This window comes from Fringilla coelebs, assembly GCF_963513975.1.
Source record: "Fringilla coelebs genome assembly, chromosome: 14".
Taxonomy (NCBI): domain Eukaryota; kingdom Metazoa; phylum Chordata; class Aves; order Passeriformes; family Fringillidae; genus Fringilla; species Fringilla coelebs.
This window is the reverse complement of record NC_140040.1, coordinates 14740274-14758569: the sequence shown is the minus strand read 5'-3', so window position 1 is coordinate 14758569 and position 18296 is coordinate 14740274.

Sequence of the window (18296 nt, the reverse complement as noted above, 5' to 3'; positions counted from 1 at the left end):
TTCAGATCTACCTACCCAGTTATTCTTCCCTCCCTTCCTCCCCCTTAAACTACACCTATATAAATGGAAATTCAAAGCCTATAGTTTCTAATGCACTCTTTGTGGATTAGTTAATTTTTAGGCAAGTTACAGGAGTATCTAATGCAAACATTTGCATTTACTAAAAGGGGGGAAAAAGAAATATGGAGTTACCAAAATCATTATAGCCATTATTTGAACAGAACATTTCAACCCTGCTGAATGCTTGCATTCCTTCAGCTCTGTCCTTCTGGTATCTTTTCCAGCCCTTTTTAAAACTACATTCTTACAGATACCATTGACCAGCACAAAAGTCACTGAGTGCATTTCTTCCCCGTAATTGCTTTGCATTGCCCCAAAATTTTGCACTTGCCAAATAACATTGTGCTTTTCTCAACTTTTGTGTTCCTGTGCAGGTTTTAGAAGTCTTAATTTTCAGGGAAATTCACTATGGCAAAGAATGAGAAAAGAAAGGAGGAAACATAATTTAAATGAACTTGTGTCTTCTACTTAAGCTCCAAGAGAGATATGCAAAGTTTGAAAATGCAATCTCCAGATAAAGATATAAGCTCCCATGTCATGTCTCTGTAAACCAGAACACAACTGGCACTTAGTAAGTTGTCCTGTCTGCTGATGGGAGCAGCAGGGATGAATCTGGCCAGTCCACTTGCACTTCCCTTTCTGAAACCAGTAATAAAGTTTGAGAGGGGTTATTTTTAAAGCAGCTCTTAGAGTGTTCCAGCTCACTACTGTCAGCATCAGATCTCAAATGCAATTTGATTTATAATTACATTTTAAAAACTAGCATTAAAATAACATTAGAGGGGTCATAATCTGAACTTTTTAATAGTTAAGCACGTAGCATATATTAAGAAATGGATCTCCAACAGGATTCATCTGGAACATATTCTGACTGGAATTCCTTCCTTCAGCCATTTCAGTACTCTGCTGAAGCTGGTGTGCCAAGAGGCCATGGTGGAGCCCTGTATTTCAGCATTGCTTTGAATGGAAACCGACTGAAATACACTGCTGAACATTTGCTAGTCAAAGTCTTTTCTTGCATTACAGTCAGGCCCATGTTTGTAAACACCAGCAGGTGAGAAGGTGCTGGAGAATCTGGAATTAGACCTCTGCACTGAAAAGACATGTTACATCCCTTGAAAAATCCAGTTGGCTCCATTGCTTCTGAAGCTTGAAGCCACTTTAATTTTCTTGTCCTCTGTGGCACAGAATGATTTGAGGGCATTCACCACTAGGAGTAGGTCAAGTTCTGCTCATGCCAGACAAAACACACGTGCAGTGAAAAAGCATTCCCAACAACTGTTCCTACCTGTCCCCCCAGCTGTGCAAACAACTCACACAGGCACTCAGGGAACCTCTGCTTGCACCTCCTGAACAAAGATGGGCTTCAGATGGGGCACAGGCACCTTGCAAATTTTGCCTTGTTCTCCAAGTCCAACCTTCTGATAAGAAAACTTTATAACCATTCAGCTCTTCACTGGTACCTTACTAAAACTTCAGAGGTAAAAGGCAGGCATGGAATTCAGTTTCTGAACACTAGTGCTGAACTAAATGAGCTAGTAAAAAAAAAAAAAAAAAAAAAGCCTGTGCCTTAAAACCAAGTTTAAAATTTTATAGGCTTTTACTCCATAATTTGTACTTGAGCCTTCTGTTATTTTTAAACAAATCTAATTTCTTACAGCTGTGAAATTTACATTTTAAGAGTGTCTAGTGGCCATGTGCATTAATTACTTTATTGTAATATTTTAATGAGTTTGGGGTTCAACTCTGAAAGAATCCTTCTGAATCCCTGCTTCCCCACAGAATTACACCAGAACCTGATTGAATCACAACTTCACACACCCTGGTCCAAACCCTGATGGACTTGCACAATATTTTCAGTTGTTTTATGAAATCACTGAACTTTAAAATTGGCTCCAGATTTTAGGATTTCTCACCAAACTAGCATTTTCCTGGTTCAGGAACAGAGCTAGGCTTTGAGGAAGTTTGTATTTAGAGCTGAACTTGCTGGCTGAGCCTCATCTAAATGAAAGGAGGCAGCAAAATGCAAAGTTCTGCTGTGACAGTTAACATTTGGGCCAGTCTTGTTCAAAATGACACACAATGATGCAATTGCTTCCATCTCGGTATATATGACATAAAAACATGCAGGACTAAAAGATTAACCTCCCTAAGGAGTATTTAAATTCACCAGGACAGATTGAAATGCACTACTGGAAGATTTCCACCTTTGTAAGAAAACTGAAAAGTACTGCAGTATCCATACTCCTGCCGTGGTGTCCCCTTTATGGATTTTGGTGGTTTATGTCATAATAAATTATTTCTTCTTCATCTATGCATGTGCATAAGCAGTGGTGGGACATAAGTAAAATGAACCTGTTTTTTCAGGCAGTTTCCAAAAGGATTTAGTGCCTGTCCTCGCACTGCTGCAGGTGCAAGTGCTCATCTCAGGACTGAGGCAGAAATCTGCAGACCAACGAGGATCTCTAGAATTTGAACTGAAGAGATAAACCTTCTTACAACATCCAGTGCACTTTAATTCTCTATGAATAAGCCAAAGATGCAAATCCATAACGCTCTGAACAATAGGTTCAAGTACAAATACAGATAAATGCAGAGAAAGTGGGACTGACTGTGTTTAGCTGACTGTGATAACAGTAAGAGGTTCATCAGCTGTCAAGTGCCACCACACAGTGCAGCCACAGAGTCGTGCTTGGAAATCTGACCACTTCTGTCCCCAACTCTCACCTCTCTTGGCTAGAGCAAATGCAGAATTGCAACTTCAGTGAACTACCCAGCTTTTTAAAAAGCATGTTTTTAAACCACTTACAATAAGAGCAACAGTTATTATTCAGTACATGCTTTTTATCAGATTGAAGATAAACTTTATTATAACTGGTGGAGATGGTATCAATGATTTGTGGTCTATGTGAATTCTGTAATGAGAAATGGTAATCTGTCTTGGGGCAAACAATATTGTTCTGTTTACTATGCAATTAGCAATATTAAGTCAAGATTCTATAACTGATAGCTGAAAATAGGGGTGGTAGGAAGAAACTGGAAGCACTGGGAGCTGTCACAGGACAATTATCTGAGGTCTATAAATTATTTACGGTACTTTAGCCTGACATTCCCTCTCATCCTCCAAAAATCTTCCTCAGTGCTCCAGAGATGCTTGCTGCAAAAGTATTGAGACTGTCAGCAGTTTGGGGCAAAGCCAGAACTTCTCCTTGTTGTGAATACTGAACATGCAGTATAGTGCAGGAACTTCATTTTCAGAAAAGCATCAATAAAATAACAAAAAATCCCTCCAAAAGAGAGCTTTTCTTTGAAATAATGGACCAACAAGCATGACAAAAAAAGGTGAGACCTAAGCTCCAATTCCTGGCATATCTGATGAGAAACAGATATTTCCCCTGGATTTAATATCTTCTTTAATGTTATAAACTGAGTCCCACACCTTTGTGTGACCAAAACCCTGTGCTTCTTGTTTACTCTTAGATCAGCCTTAAGCTACCACCATATGGAGCTGGGAACAGCACAGACAGACCAGAAACAGTCCTTAACTAATGGTCAGAGTAAATTGTGTTGGGAGTCAAGTGGGGCCACTCTCAAGTGGCTGGTTAGGAAAAGGCCTGACCTATAATGGAGCTTCTGTGTAAAACAATACATTTTTTACTTTACATTGTAAAGGACAGAACCATAAGTATGATCAGCCACAGAAATTTCACAGCCTTTTTCTAGTCTGTTCCTTGCTGTGCACGTGCAGTCCAGCCCTTTTGGCTCTGATTCTGCAGCAGTAAGAATTTTGAGATTACCTCAACGGGAACTCAGAGCTACAGCACAGAGCTTTCACAGCAAACAAGCAAGACCTATAAAGTGCTAGGGTCCTCCTTGCTAAACTGATCTTAAAAAAAAAAAAAAAATTTAATCAGATGATAACATTCTTAAAGTAGCCAATTCCATTTGTAGCTCTCTGGAAATATGATGCTCCCCAGAGAGCTCCCTTGCACCCAGCAGGCAAAAGCCACATTTAAGGCAGCATGACACAGCAGTGCTCTGGCAAGTGGGGTGCCACAAGGAAGGGGCTGCTTCTGGCAGCCTCTCAGCCCCTCTCTGTGCCCTTTTCCTTAAGGATCCGTGCCTTAAATTCCCATATACCACTGAATGACATCTGGCTGATCCAGAAGATTAGCAGCTTATTCCACCTTTGTTCTCTGCCTTCTTTTAGGACGAGCAATCAATGACACCACAGCAGGCAGAACCCTCCGGCACAAAAGCTAACAAAATTGTAGAATGCTTTAAGGAATGATGTAAAACTTAGCAGAGAGTTACAGAAGGGTATTCCCACACAGAATCTCTGTACAAATTCCAATGCTACGTGGAAGGGCTCTCAAATTCACTTGACTTTCCTGAACAGAGCAAGGCAAAACCAGCATCAAATGACTGCAAGATCAGCCTCTTTAAAACTGATAAAAGTACAAGCAGTTTTAATCAAGTGTGCAGTAAATTTGAGGGTTTTCTTTGTGCAAAATAACACAGAATCACAGTTTCACAGCAAAAAACCAAACACAAAACAAACACTGTAAAAAGAAATGGGGAAAAAAATGAGAGCAGTATAAAACTTCACATTTCTGTTCATAATATCTCAGTGATTGGCAGAAGTTGTACACAAACTTCTACTTTACAAAAATCCACTCCTTGAAGGGAAAAGCACTCAATAATTGGTATTTATAGGGCTTAATTTCTTTTTCTGAGGAGATCCTGGGTCGGGTCATTCTTCTTCCCTATTGTTCAAAATTTATTCCCAGATAAAGAACTTCTCCTATAAACAGGTATAATAATTTTCTCCAGAAAGCATTTTTTTCCTTTCAGTAATTGGCCTACTTAAATGTTTTAATGGAACTACTGACATACAATAGCACAAAAGGTCCTCTGACCATAATATAAAGTGAGAGATGAGATTTCTAAAAACTTTTGTATGAAGGTGGTCTAGGATTGACAAAAACAGACAACTATAAAACTATCTTTAAAGGTCATAAATTAGGTACTCTCTTAAATGTAATTCAATCATTCACTGTTATAGGAGCTTGATTCTATTAGTTGTCCTATGCATTTTACAAAACAGAACTCCATTAACATTATTCACTTATAGCTTCCCTCTATAAGTGGATATTCTGCTCAACAGGCTTTAAATAGATTTTTTTTTTCCCCTGAAATTGCTATTAAGCATACTTTTACTCAAAGGGCAAAGTAGGCATAGGATTATGCTTGTACTTCATGCAAAGGATACATTTTCAGCAATCAGAACCACATTCCTATGAAGTAAAAATACTCTATATAAGCCGATTGTTTCTATCCCTCCTAACCTTGCTCAATAAGGACTCTATTCTGATCTTTTGGGTTACACACAAGTTTTCTAATTTGGCTGAATAAAGGTATCTTGTTGGGCAGCTTCATGAGCATATTCTGTGTCTTGAATTCTGACCTTGATGTGTTCAAGGTGGATCTCAGTTATAAGATGCTGCTCAGAGAAGGAAAAAATACTTACATTAAAAAAAAAAAAAAATCAGGATTTTTTTTTTTACTTTCTTCAGTTAAGGAATACATTATAGAAGTCCTGCTTTTACAAACCTGGCTTTAGAGAAACACTGAAATTATAAATCTTGCTAAAGTGCCTACAACACATACATAGCCACAAAATTTTTGGAGCGATTTGCCTAATCCATAGTTAAACTTCAGCCACAGAAACTTCTACTGTAGATCATACACCTCTGATTTCATGCTGATTTTACAGTGAGTGGTTGTCTCTCACAGGTTAGGTGATTCCATCCTGCACATGCAGAGGGGCATTGTGCTGGGCCAAACCTCAGATCCCACCAGCAGCCTCAAAGGATTTTAGCGACCCTGCGATACCAAGCCACACGCCACGATAATCTGGCACACGAACAGCCTCTGACCCATTGAGGTACTGGAGTTGCAACAGCACAATCTGTACATAAAATATGCATATGCTGAGAGCCAAATCCTCTTTCAGCTGGTTACCATGTTCTGTGTTCATGTCTTACTGCTTAAAGCAGCACACATGGCAGAAATCCTACACTGTTGTTCTCATCAGCCACACCAATCCCAGATAATCAAGTCAGGGCAGACACTCTTTTCTCAGAGGAAAGGGTTGAATTTTATCTGACCACCAAGCTTCAGCTTGCACTTGAGGTTCTAATTTTCTCCTGGTCTTAGCCCATTTCTGTCTTGCTCTGGCACACACTGCCCTAGTAAGTACATTTATTACCTCAGTAATTCCTCTGAGGGCTGTCTTACTTTCACTTTATATCTGGACTCACATAAGCATCTCCCCATTTTACAAGGAAACATTTATTAGCCTCTGATAAGAGCTTCCTGCTCCACTCTGCAGAATCCCATTGTCTGTTACCCTTCCAAAGCAGGCTAACAAGTTGCACCCACCTGGGCAGCTCTTCCTGGTGGTGTTTGAGCACTGGCCGTGCAGCACAACCATGGAGAAGGCATGGAGGGGCATGACCAGGCATCCCAGGTGATCTTCTTGGACTGTTTGCAGGCCTTTACTCAGCAGGCCACACACAGACTCAACATGGGGCCCTTACACAGTGGTACCTCTCACCAACTACCAGCACTGGGTCACCCTGCAATTTCTAGAGTGCCCCACTCATGCTCCTTGTGCATGCCCTTGGGACCAGTGCAGAAAAGACCTGTGAAAGTCTCCTTCACTCAAGGTTTCCTCAACTATGAGGCTGATCTTATTACTTTGGGACACTTGAACAGGAGAGGGTAAGCCTATTATATCATAAAAACAGGGATTTCTTCTGTAATTCTTCCAGTTCACAGCTAATTATCGTACTTGAGAGCTGCTCATGGGATTTTTTTCCAGGTAGTTGTGGATCATCATTGCATATTCCAGGTCCACCCTGCAAAAATCCTCAGTCTAGCAAAATTTGGTAAAGTTGGTTCTGTCCAAAAACTGTCCAGTCTTCCACAGGAGACTTTGGCCATGATCCTCTCCAGTCACAGCACAGACATATCATCAGAGGAGGTAAAAAAGTATAATCGGTAGGCAATAAAATTGCATGGATTTGCCCCAGCTGTAGGTCTGGGGACAAGAAAAAGATTTCAATGCACTGACTATTTTGCTGGAAACCATGTGAAGTCTCTCATCCACATCAGCCTGCTATTTTTTACTTCTATGGGAGCAGACAACATTCGTATTCAGCTGCTCACTTATAAATAAAAAAACATTTTTACATGGGTGGATTGGAGTGGCCTCTTTTTCCCCCCCTCTTTCGGTTCCCATTATTTTATATATTACACACATGTTCTGTCAGCGAAGCTCACTTCGTTATCTGAAACATCTGTGGTACCCTGCTGTGGAGAAGGCCAACACTGCTGCTGCTGTTGCTGCCTGTCTTTATTAGCCACTGATTTGCTGATGTCGTCCTCCGACGGCTCCAGTTGGCCTCCGCAGCGCCAGGGCTGCACGGCACAACCGTGGGGTTCTGTGACCTGCCAGAGGGGTCCTGCAGGTTCACAATATGGCAGTTACCCTCTCCAGGAGGGTGTGAAACCAAGGTTTCATGTGGGATTTCATGCAAGCACTGGTGTTTGTATTTCTAAAGAAATCTCAGTGAATTTATCTGCAATGCCATTGCAAGGAGGCACATCCTCATCAGAATGAAAGGAACTCCCACCTGAGGCTCTCATGAGATCTGGCTGTTGAGCAGCCAAAACGTTTTCTCTTTTCTTCTTTTTGGGCAAGTGAAAAGTTACCTGGATTGATGTCTTTAGCCTTATTTTCAAGTGCATTTTACAGTTATAGTCCTAACATACTGCTCAGTCCCATGAAAGTCCCTAGGATCAACTGTTGCTGAAAAGATTATTGCCTAAGGTATATAACTATGGATTTCTTATGGACTCAAGAAAAGTTTTCAAAAGATCAACTTAGATATGAAAATATGTATATGTTTCTTAAATAACGTATTTTATATAAGATATTCAGGTCACCTGATGAAGCTATTTCTATATATTTTATACATGTACTTTCAGCAAGCAATAGCACTTCAGTAAAATCAGCCTAACCATTTCCCCTCTTAAAAATCAAAACCCTCTTATCTTCATATGGATTTCTTATGCAACAGATGAGGGGAATATACATTCCATAGAAGAACTTGAGAGATGATTGTTAAACCACAAAACTTAACAAGAACATTTAGGGGAAGATGCAAGAACAACTCACGAAAGCACTCACATGGGCCAGATTTCCAGCTGATGGTGTTGCTTCTGTGGGTCTACTGTTTTAAGAAACTGCTCTCTAATACAAAGCTAAGACAATAAGAAGTTAAAGGCACTTCCTTTCCTTTTTAAAGAAATCTATTTATCGATGACATAAAAATCTGAGCTGAGTTCTGACTCCCATAGGTACACTCAAACCAGCTTTCTTGTAGATTTTTCAGATCTCTCAAGGACTGGGAGCTTGATACAGAGAATAATTATGGTATGGAAGCATCACGTGACTGCTGTCACAGATCTTTTACATGCAAGTCAGTGTGCATATGTGGCCAATTCAAGATTCCAGATTGAAGACTGATGTGGAGATAATTATAAATGAAAATAAAACACAGCTTTTGAAATAACACCCTGTTTTCTTTAGAAAGTAATTGATCACCTAACCCCAGAAGGAAGGTTGAAAAGTTACTATATAACAAAGTGCTAGTAGCAAGCAGCTTGCTACATATTTCAGGATCAAGACCATGATGACAAGGATAGAGAATCAAGAAAATAAATGCCACAAGGACATCTCTCCCCTCCTCAAACTGTTTTGCTTGGAGCATTACTTACTTTTAAATTTGGTTTGTTTATATTACACAGCTTTAGTGCCCCAAAACATTTAAACTCTGTGCAGAAACAGGAAGGATATTTCCATATTTAAAATCTGAACCTCATTTCCTATCCCCTGAAAATAACTGAGATGTGATAGCACTGGTCTCCAAAATAATTTTCAGATTCCCCACTAACAACTTGGCGTGCAGTAGAACAAGCTTCAGAACTGCTCCCTGGTCAATTCATCATGTTTAGCCAGAGCAGGAACTAATCACAGAGTCACAGGTTGTTCCCCCTGCCCCAAGCATCTCCTCAGAGGGAAAAATGGGATGGGATCCTGTTGCTACTGCTGCCACTTGCTGAGGATTTAAAGAAGATATTTCAAATCCTCTGGAGGCCAGGGAAGTCACAGATGTTTTCCACTACCAGAGGAGTACAAAGTACCTGAGCAACAGCAAAGATCTGATCTTAAACTCTATCTTTAGCTCTTATTTGTAGGAAAGTGCAAGGAAGGAATAAAATTAATGTATACACATGAACAAGTCCAAAACTTGGAAGATGAACTGAAAAGTCAATTATCTTTATGAATTTTAAAACTGCAAACAGTTTCAAGCAGGACAGTTTCTCACTCTCTCCAGATCCTTCTGCAGGACATATGTACAAGATAGAAAAAGACTTTACATAAAGAAATATGCTAACTTGAAGAGAAGATATTTATGGTTGTGGGGAAAAGAAAAAAAATAGTGCAGTGTTATGTTGGAATGATAGTAATTTCTCTTTTACCGTTTGTGTATGTCACCATCTATTGTTACGCAGTCTTTTAACATTCATCTGAATATTTCATCCATGCAAAAATTAGCCCCAACATCTTTTTTCTGAATAATGTTTGGCGGGCATTGCTTCACAACTGCAAACAATCCTTTATTGCTATTGAGTGCTACAGTCAGGCTTGTTCCACACTGGAGGTTAGAATCTGATCCTAAGTCCATTAAATCACATAGTCTTTTTAAAGATTAATCTTGAGAGGATTTGAGTTATAAACAAAGGACACTATACATGGGGAAAGAAACAACAGAAAACTATGAACTTATGACATTAATGCAACCTCAAGTTCAAATTTTGTGTGTGATTTAGCAAGAAAATTCTGAGCTTTCAGCAGCAGCCTATACGCCCTGGCATGTGGGCAAAGTTAAACGCAGCATTGATGATCATATCCAAAACACACATATGGATCCCATTTTACTATAGACGTGTTTCTTCATGTGCAAAACATGTGTCTGACTGGTTTTCTTTGGCTTTTTAAGATGTGTTTCTTTTTCTCTGGTGGGGGCAGGGAGCAGAGCAGTAAATAAACAATTTGCATGGTCCTTGAATATACATTATCTATGAAGAGAACAGCCTAGGATTCAAGGGCAGGTAAAAAGCCTGGACTCCGGCTAAAAGTATCAATTTCAGCAAACAACCAAGTGCCAACAGAGAGAAGCTTAGTCCACTCTACCTCTTCTGCAGCACACTAATCTATCCCACTCTATAATTGCTAGATAGGAAAGGGAAAAAGGGCTCCAGATGCTAATAACTTGGAAGTGGTAATTAGAGGAGTCCGCATTACTGCTGCGAGACTCCCATCTTCCCTTGATTACTGGAAAGAAATTTTTTTCCAGTGGGTCTCCTTCTCACTTCTAAAACAAGCAGCACTTCTGTGGTCCTTAGCCCCATCTCTGTCTCACTAAACACATCAACAGGAATTTGACTGGGGCCAGAAAACTTTCTCTAGCTTCCTTAACATTGGAGGATGCTCTGTTTCCCATAGAAAATATAAGAAAGCATCCACAAGCTTATAAGGTGACCTAACAGGAAAGTACCACAAGCCCCGACTTTTAGCTATACAAGATAAAAATTGCCTTCTGCAGCCCCAGCCTGAGTGTGACAGAGAACAAGAGAGTCTGCCTCCCTTGTTTCAAAGGGTAACAAATATCTTTAAAGGCTCCTTGAGCATTTATAATCTCTAGGATCACAGAGACAAAGTAAGTCTGGAAAGGGTCTGAACATCGCATGAGAAAGTAAAAGGAAAAATACACTTATCACGAAGAGGGAATGCATTTGTATTATTATATTGAAATAGCACAAGGCTGCAATGACAGGCTATAAATTTTTCTCTTGGACTGTAACCAATATTTTCCATTTCAAGTAACAACAGTGTAAGAAAGAGCGACTCAGAATTAATAGGAATTACAGACATAAATTGGTAGGTACTTAGGTGAAAAAGAACCTCAAATTCAGCTGCTGTTAAAGGAGAAAAGGTTAACTAGCCCTGTGAGCAACCCTTGGACCCATTTGTACTGCTGACAAAGTGACCAAAAAGGTATGCTTGGATTTTAACAATGGTGCCCATCTCTATAATTCTCAAATTCATAGCCCAGAATGTTACAGTGAATATTTTGGCAGTGAAAAGCATCTTGTTTCTATGCCTGAAATTTAACATTAAACACAACACTAGACCTAATCTATGTTACCAGATAATAATAGCAGTGATAGTAACTACGTGGTTCTGCAGTGATGAGAATTAAGTTACAGAAATTTCTCACTTCTACTTTTTCTGATTTGATATGTCATTTCATTAAACAACCATGAATTATTGAATATTAATAATTTTAAATCAGCGTTGTGCCTTAAGATATACACTTACAGACTATTAGTATTTTTCTTAACCATTTTGTTGCTGTAACTGGCTATTGAAACACTGGCTGCTTAGTTTAAAGAAATTGAAAATCAACGAAACAACCAAGCAAACTGGGCTGCAAGGAGCCTGTTAGCCAATGCCAATGAGCATTAGCTAAGCTGGATCCACAAGAAGAACAATTTTTCCTCCGTATTAAGGCTCAATCCTACATTTGGTTTGGTACATGTAAATCCACATGGCTTTCTAACAGGTCCATCAAACCTTGACAGATAAGTCTTAAAACTCAAACTAAACCTGGCAAGTCCTCTTTTTTCCCCACTATACAGACTTCTTAAAAGAGAAGGACTGCAAATATTGTAAAAAAATAAAATCAATTCAAAGTGGTTTAGCACAGGTGTTGCTGTTATTGTGCTAGATTTGGAAAGCCCACACATTCAGCACACCTTCAATTCACACACCCAGCTGTGTGAGGTGGTGGGCTATTGTTAGTTTACAGGTTTGCAATAAAAAGCATGAAGTAATATTGGCAGGCTCAGGAGCTTTTTTTTTTTTCCTTATGATGTCTCCCTGCATCTATTTATCTAGTTCTCCTTGCTTTGTTTCTGCTTTTATATTCAGCATATTCAAAAAAGGGTCAGGAGAGGTTTTAAAGATGTAATGCCACGCTCAAGCCTTTTGAACACTAAGAGAAAACCTCAAAAGGTTCACGCATAAAGGAACAAAGATATAAGGATAGCTTTGAACCTAAGGGGCTCTCTCACTGCAAGCAAGTGCATTGCCAGCATGTCACAGGTGTACACCACATGAGCAAGTGAAAAAATAAAATGCCTTTGTGAAGGGGTGTGATGCTGACGGGTCCGAGTGCAGAATGCATTAATCCCAGGGTGAGCGCGTGCATCTGTTAGATATTTATGTAGTTCCTACTAGTAGTTTGTACAGATATCTGAGCAGGTGAACGTCAACAGCTTTGAGACCATATGTTAAAGGGAGGCTGGGAGAGGGTAGGGGAAGGCCACCAGGCACTCTGTGTCTGACAGGAGGGCAGGCACCCCCAGCCTGAACACGGCCCTGGGCAGTCGGCGCTCCGGGGCCAGCCTCAGACTCCTGCTGCCTGAGCTGTGGGACACCGGGGCAAACAACTGAGCCTTCCCCCTCCTTGAACAAGAGATACTAAATGTGACCACACAATGGCAATTTTCTTTCATGTCCCTCTAATTTCTGTCTTCTTTTTTTTTTTTTTTTTGGTGGGAATTAAGTAGAATTTTTTTTAATGCATTCAAAAAATTTGTTTTGCTGAGCTGCATTAAAATAATTTTTGGATGTTGACTTAAGTTTGTTGGAAGAAGACAGAGTGAAGATCTCCGTCTCCTGGTGGTTATAGGAACACACTACAGCAGGGAAGAACCAAGTCCTGTTCCTTTGCCTGCTTCAGAAATTGTTTTATTTTTGTTTTTATATATTCACTCTGAGACACTGGGGTTCAGGAATGACATGAATCAGAACCTGAGTCATCTCATTTCCCAGAACAATCTCCTGACCACCAGACTGCACTCCTGGTAGGTATATGTATAAGCACAATTGAATCCAACCTGTTTTCAAAAGAAAAAAATCAGTTTTAAGAAAAACAATGCACTTTCAAAAAGTGACATTTTGTCTATAATGTTTAGTTTCTCTACTAAATATCCTCAGCAAGGAACTGTGAGAATTCATTCATCTTTGAATGAATTTATAAAACATGCTGAGACATCTCTGGCTGAAATGTATGAATTTTTTTTTTATGATTAACACAGAGTATTAGAACCCAAAAAATATCAGTTAATACACCCCTTTAACCTAGACCCCTCAGTTACTCCTACCATACATGACTTTTGGGGAATTAAAGGGAAACTCTTTTGATAATAAATGTGAATCCTTTAAAGGAGGTATGTTAGGAAAATTTTTCTTCAAATTAAAATTTTTTGTAAAATGGAGAAAACAAATCTCTCAAATCCCCTCCACTTCAAACAGCCTAGAAACTACCTTGAACCCTCCATGGTTCAAGTTTCTATCAAAGGTAAGGGAATCAAAAACTAGCTTGGGAGTCCTCTAAGACCCTCTTGCTAGAGGAGTAATTCCACCTTTGAAAATCTTGGTGCAATGAAGTGAATTCATCAAGAACTGCAATTTCATTTTTGATACAGGTCCACAGACACACACAGAGCTGCAGAAATGTGCCTTCCTCACCCTTCTGAAGCATCACTGGAACCTTGCAGGGAGGATCCACGCACAGAGCACGGGGCTTGCAGATTAGCATTGCCCAAACTCTGCTCCCAAACATTACTAGTCCACAGTAAATCCCACGAATTTCAACAGCTCCACTGAGACTGTTGCTAAGTGCTTCTGAAAATATCTAATCACACCTTCCCATCCTCTTGTACATCTACCTCTCACAATATCAGAACACACACTCTGTAGTAGCCCTTTTCAATTTATTTCCCACATACTTCCCTTGCCAAGAAGATATTGTTCATACCTCTCCTTCACTGAGTAATTAACTTGTTCCAATCCTTGGAAATGAAACACTCACCCCTGCTTTTGCCCCAGCCCTCAACAGCCTCTTGCAAAGCTCCTCTTGCAGCTCACCACCCCATGGAGTGGGGGAAGACACACCATAATCGCTCTGTGCTTGGCACCTGAGAGGGAATAATCACTTGTCTTTTATTTCTCTGCTTTACTTTAATGAAGTACAGTTACTAAAAAGGGGTGTGAATGAAGTGGGTGGTTTAGCAGACACCCACCACCCTTGTTGTTGGAGGCCCCTTGGAGTGCCCCTCTCTCCAGCATCTGGTCGAGAGTGGACAAATCCCAGTGTTGCTCCATGGAAAGGACAACATCAGGAATGACATCTCCACTGTGTATTAGAAAATATTAATTGAGATTTTCATTTGGGTTGTTGGGCATTGCACGGCATCTGTAAAATATGCCCCAAACATTCTCAGGACTACGGCTCAAAGAGTTTGATTAAAATTGACTAAGATCAGTCTCTCATCCTTCTGTTTAAAAAATGAGAATTCATTTATGCAGTTTAATTCAAAGATTTATATATGATTAAAATTACTATAAGATGTCTAGCTTTTCTGCAATAAACTGCAATGGCCATCAAAATATTGATAGTCATTGGTAAATTACTTGTGGTGTTTAATCAATGTTATTTTTTTATCATCCAATTTCTTCTTCAAGTCAGCTTCTAACACTAAACTACATTTCATCAAGGTTGGTAAAATGTTTAGAAAGGAACAGATGTCAGAATATGGGGATTGCCAATAACACTGATGGAAGCCAGTAATTTCTTTCCTGTCCAAAGGCAAAAGAATGAAGAATAATCTAGACTGTATACAATAATACAAGATTTACTACAACATTAATGGCTATAAAAAGTAAAAGTATACAAAAGCTATCTCCATTTTTTTCAAGCCATCACTAAGGGCAGTGTTTTTCAATTTGAGACAATTTTTACAGGAAAATGAAAGGTCTAGGTATTCTTAAATCTTTAAATATCCATAAAATACAGATGAAGACACGGGCTAGCGTTAGTTGCTTCCAAATATACTTGTATATTAGTCTATTGTGCAAGTTAATAATTTTGCCAAATCTCAAAAAATGTGGATGCAATCTTTCCTTTAAGGAAGCGGCTCAGCTTGTTATTTACAGATTGTAACATTTACATAAGAGTTTGGTTTAACAAGAGATATAAATATAGATAAAACCCTTAGGACTTCATTCTTTAAACTGCCCTCTAAAAATCTGCCCTACAATTTGCACACTGAATTTTGTGCAGACTATTCTTGGAAGCCTTTTGTGAATTAGGGAGAACTGACTCGAAACAGGGGCTGGTTAATCACAATTTTGCAAATTGTACGTAGCAATCATCCTCACATTGTGAAATTCAGATCTATAAAATGCTGATGTTTTAAAGCTGAAAAATAAATAAGCTAAGTAGGAGTACTTTGCTAAGGAAGAAAAAAAGAGTAGAAGACCCTTTGCAAAGAAATCCTTAAAAAAAATAATAACTGGAGTAAGAGAAATGGCATCATGAATAAAGTGTATCTCCATTCCTGATCTCAACTGCAAGCCCACCCTGGAAGAAATGTCACCAGCTGACTGTTCCTGCCCAAGTCTCATGCCAACACTCACCTGAATACACAAAACTCCTGCATTTCCAAGAGTAAGCCTCTGAGAGTTTGGTACTTTAGAAAGCTCCTGTATGCTCACCTACCACCTGGACAGGCCTCCAGTGGAGGCAGGGCTGGAGAAACTTCACCTTCCCGTGTCCATCATCGGTGCCTGGCTGTGCCCCAGGCAGAGCTGCCCTGACTGCACACCAGGGCTGTCCCTGCAGCACCAGCTGCAGCCACCACACCTTGTGGGGCATGCTGAATGCAAGCACTTGGCAATAATGGCTGGCAACTAAATAGTTTGAGGGAGAAGGAGCAGAATTTACGTGGAAAAGACGCCTCAAAGACTTTTTGTTCTGCTTTAAGCTGCAGCTAACAATTTCAGAATTCTTCTTTTCCACATAGGTTTTGCAATTCCTAACATTTGGTATAAATGAAGGCCTCTTTCTATTTATTTTCCTTTATCTGTTACAAAAGGACCTTGACAAACTGACTGTTTTGAGTGTACAAGGATTTGCTGAAATTCATGCAAAATGTTACCAATATCATTATAATGACAAGACCTTTCCATTGGGGTTCAGCAGTGACACTGTGTGTGTCAGTCACCTTCCTGCCATTCCAAGCCCCTTCACTATGGACACAAGTCACAAACAGTGGAAACTCTGTTTTCCTGATGTTGATCCTCCCCAAAGGTCAGGTTTCTTACCTCAAACATTCCAGCAGTTGCTTAGACTGCAGTTGAGGAATTTTGTGTAACATTACTTCTCGAAAGCAAATATTTATGTTAGTAAATACCATTAAAGTATTACTGTTATACAGGTATTCTCATTAGCAAACTACTAAATAGGAGGAAGAGAATTTTAAACTAAATGGATAAAAACATACTATATTTGTGTATTAAACAAACTTAACCATCTTAGTTGACCATGCTAAGTGTTTTGTCAAACACAAAGTCTGGCTATTAACTATTTTTATGAGAATTAATGTTTTTAGAATTACTACAAATTCAGAATTCATGCCTTTGCTACAGAGAGCAGGCAGATGCAGAAGGCCCTACAAATAGGCATTACCAGGATTTCATAAAAGTAGTGGTCAGGGAAAAAAAAGAAAAAGGAAAACAAAGGACCCACAGGAACCTTATAGGGGGATGAAATAAGGAAATTCCTCTTGAATGGGAGAGCCTTACATTCATGCCTGGCTCTGAAAAGGTAGTTCAGGGATTTAGCTTCGCACATGATAAGTGAATATCCTGAACATCAGGCTCAGTTATTCTGGCAGAGCACATTTATTCACCCACTCCTGCTGGAGTTACCCTTTTGTTGTCCTTTTCCCTTTTTTAAATGAAGAAAGCATTTAGCCTACAACTTCATCATTGCGTCTGAGAGTCAAAAGGAAAAGAGTTCAGGAATCTCAAAGTACATGTTATTTATTCAAACAGAACAGCTTTATCAATTTTGGCCATCAAAACAAAACTTTTTAATAGATGTAATTTATAAAAGATGAAAAGAAAACTCTCTCCTTTTAGTTCCATCCCACTACTCAGATTGGAACCAAGATCTACAGAGGTAGAGCTGAGCACCTTCCTTTGTTTCCTCTGCTTGTCACTATTGAGGCCAAGACTACATCTGGAAAAGCTCCTGTGTTACTTATTAATTCAAAATAAACCTATTTTTAAGGCCCTAATAGATGATGTCTCTTGTGATAAAGGACCATAGGACACTCATAGCAATGCAGGGCTGTAAGTGGGAAGGAGTCTTTCAGGGACAGGATTTCTATAATGAAAGCTCCCATAAAAACTCTGGAAGATTCTTGTTTGCTATTTTGAAGACAACCTGCCTGTGAGTCCAGATGTACTCATCCAGACTTTCAAACACACATTTCAGTGTGATCTGAGTTTAAATGTAAGATGGTAAATGAGCTATTCATCATCACACCGAATCATCTTAAATATCACCTGAGCCATTTCACTTATTTGAGAAATGTTGGCAGCTCTGAAGTTGAAAATACTGTATATTTCAGAGGCAAAATGCCCAAGACTGAATTTTTTAATTTAACATAATGAAGCAAAAAAAGTGATTTATTCCTTGTTTGTTACATCCAGTTATGCTGATAATTAGGCAAATGCTTTGCCTCTATGTTCTTGTTACCTTCCTGAGTAATTCTACTGAAGGATTTTACTCTTCCTGCAGCCCAGCTTTTATTCATGATCTGAGAACACTGTATTTTCTATTTGTTATTGTGTTTTAGGCAAAGATGTTTCAGAAACATAATTTTAGTATGGATTCAAAATTCAGAGCTCTTTAAAAAAAATAATAAATTATGTGTCTTAGAACCAATACATGACTCCAGCAGCAGGTGATTCACAGTGCCAGTGCTCTGGGGCTGTGAGCAGCAGCCAGCTCAGGTAGGGCACAGGGCAGGTACTCACACACAGAGCAGCCCAGCAGTGTTTGATTCTGAGTGTTGACCCAGACATTAGGATGTTTACTGTCTGCATCCCACTCCTTCCCTCCCTGAAAAGCTCTGCAAAACCAAACCAGCTCACGACATGTCAGCCTTCTGATGGCTACATC